The sequence below is a fragment of the Pan troglodytes genome, chromosome 3 (assembly GCF_028858775.2).
Source record: "Pan troglodytes isolate AG18354 chromosome 3, NHGRI_mPanTro3-v2.0_pri, whole genome shotgun sequence".
Classification (NCBI taxonomy): domain Eukaryota; kingdom Metazoa; phylum Chordata; class Mammalia; order Primates; family Hominidae; genus Pan; species Pan troglodytes.
In genome coordinates this window covers 123811414-123814636 of record NC_072401.2, presented here as the reverse complement: position 1 = coordinate 123814636, position 3223 = coordinate 123811414, and positions in this window count along the sequence as shown.

Genomic DNA, 3223 nt, shown 5'->3' with positions numbered 1-3223 from the left:
TTTTTATTCTAATGTCTTCTTCTTGAAACCCTCCTTGAGCTCCATCTCAGAAAGCCTCCACCCAATAACAGCTTCAATTTTACTTTTTTTTTTTTTTTTTTTTTGAGACAGAGTTTTGCTCTTGTCACCCAGCCTGGAGTACAATGGCACAATCTCGGCTCACCACAACCTCCACCTTCCGGGTTCAAGCAATTCTCCTGCCTCAGCCTCCTGAGTAGCTGGGATTACAGGCATGCGCCACCGCACCTGGCTAACTTTTTGTATTTTTAGTAGAGATGGGGTTTCTCCATGTTGGTCAGGCTGGTCTTGAATTCCCGACCTCAGGTGATCCACAGTGCTGGGATTACAGGCGTGAGCCACCACGCCTGGCCCAATTTAACTATTTTTGTGTATCCATTATGAGCTTATGGGAAACATAACTTTCTTTTCCTGGATTCTTCACATATAGCTTAGCAGATAAATGAAAATAGAATTACTCTATTCAGTATCCCACACAAATTTTGTAAAGTGTTTCTTCTCTGATGGTGCCTGCTGGATTTGTGTATATGTGAATAACTCAGGCTTGGTATGAGTTATGTGCAGTGTACAATAGGAGCTAACTGAAGGCAGTTTCCACAGAAGCCCATGGTTGTCGCAACTCAGAGAGCTTTGACACAGAGAACAATTGACAACATGTAAGAGAATGTTTTCTAAAATAAAATTACTCTTTAGGGATTCAGAAAGTAAGCAGGATATTCCCAAATCATCTTTCTCCTACATACTAAGCAGATATTGTCTCTTTATAACAGTTTTCCTTCACTTATATTTCCGTAAATTAGAAGAAGTCAAACAGTGTTATTTGTTTTTCTGCACAGGATCATTGATTCAAGGGAGGAAAAAAAAAACCCCAAAGATCAAATACCAAAAGTCATTTAAAAGAGCCTCTTTCTAGTCCTTAGAGAGATTATAGTATTCAATTTGTTTTATTTTAAACAACTATTTAGAGGCTAGAAAGGTTTATTTAATAAAACAATTACAATTAAAATATGTTTTAGTTTCATGGTATGCAGATTTGAATATGAAACAAAGTGGAAGAAAAAAAGTGAAGTAAAGAGGAGAAGAAATCTGGGAGGAATGAGCAACAAAAGAGGAAGGAGGAATAGAGAGACCCAGAGAGGAAGCAGGAGGGAGATGAAGGGAGAGGGAGGCAGACAAGCAGAGCTTTGCCACGTCTGCGGCTCCCTTGGGTGGTGGCTGCTAGCAGTCATCATTCTTAACGATTACTGTTGACCTTCCTCAGCCTCTGTAATCCTGACATTTCTAATACCTAAATGTAAACATTTCTAATAACCTAAATGTAAACATTTCTAAATGCTGACCTGAACACCAGTGCCACTAAAAATAATTCTCTGAACACAGTAGCAATGACCAGAGCAGTGGTTCTGAGAGCTGGATAAGTCAAGTCAAGGGCCAGAGAGTCCCTCATCCCTGTCATGTCATTAAAGCTTCTGATTGATGCAGATATTGATGACAGAACAGCTTTGACTAAATACGTTAATCTGACCTGTGATGACTTAACTGCCGATATCCAAAATCATTGAACCATCTATCTCTTAATTTCATGAAAATTTACTTTTAGTTGATTCTTGTTACAAGCATGTTTCTTTTGTATTCCTGGTTTTCCTTCTTCTTTTGCACTGATATCCCCCTTGGTGTGTATTTTAAAGTTCTGAGAGCTAAATGGAGCAAAAGGTGAGTGTTTTGATGTTCTCATAACAATGAAAAGGCTTGAAAAACATAGAAAATGAACAATAATTAAGTAAATGTAAATAACTAAGTCATACTTTTGCCCTTTCTTGTTGTCAAGATAACTGATTTCCTGATTCATTTTTGTCTATGCTATTCAAGACCCAAATGACGGCAGAAGTTTATTCATTTCTTTCTCTCTTCTTTTATGGATATAAAACACTGGAAAATTATTATTAGGTCTTATACTGGACCAGGTTGTCACTAGTTAAAGTCAATGAAAGAGAAGCAATTGGATATTCTGGCCCAGATGGGGAGCTGATTATTTTATTTAATTAACCAAGAAAAGATATACATTTAAATTCTAGATGTTATCAACAATAATTTTGCAAACAGACTCTCCTTCTTACCCCAAACCCATGTCAGGAACGTCTTCATTAAGGTCCAGTCCCTTTATGGAATCCATGAACTAACTGCACAGGCTGTTCTGTTTAATCCAACATCAGCAATGAAGGCAGTTCCCTGCTGTAGAGAGAAGTCGTCAGGCTCTGGAGAGAGTTCCTCCAATCACTTCAATGTCTTACTTATCTTCTTTGTGCTTCGGTAGTAAAGAGGCACACTCAAAATATCTATTTCTCATGGTTGTTGCTTTAAATGAGATTATGTCTATAAACCACTTAGATACAAAAGTGTTTGCTAGAATAATCATTGATAGTATCTTTTTGATTGGCCCAAAGTCTTTTTTCAGAAAGAGCCATCCCATTTCCCTTTATTAGCAGCGACACAGTCTATCAGATATAACTATTTCTCAGTTTAAAGGGTGACTTCAGGGTAGTCTTGGAGCCAATTTGGTAAATCTCACAGAGTCTGTGTTTTCCTGGTCTGTACTTTGTTAAATTAGTCATTCGCATTTTTAGAACTACCGTACACCCTGTATATGGAGAAACCATATTTAAAAAATTGAAGTAAAATAAAACATTCAGCACTGAAACTGTAGTGAGCACATTCTTTTGATGGCTCAGATGCCGTTTCAGGGTTCTGTGGTCCCTTGTCCTCCCCACTCCTGAATGTGGTATATGATTGGATCTCTCTATATATAAGAAGTATATATTATATCCAATTCTTTTTCTAAAATAATGACGTTCACAGGGCTCATGAATTCATTGCTGCACAGGAAGGATGTTGCCTATAAACTGACTAAATCACTTCCAACCATAAATGTATTATTATATTTCAAAGAAGTATGTAGCTAATCTTGTGACAAATGAAATGCAAATTCATTTAAAAGCGCTCCTGAATTAACCATGACTCCTTGGCATTAGAATTCTTCAACCAAAAGGAACACTAAATTAATTACTGCCATTTTTTGTTTTGTTAGGTGAGACACCCTTTCTATTAAACGAAGGTCCATGACATAAAACATAAGATTCTCAGACACAATAACATGAAAGCTCAAAACCTCAGTAGGGCAAAGGATACCACAGAGAAAATAATTTCT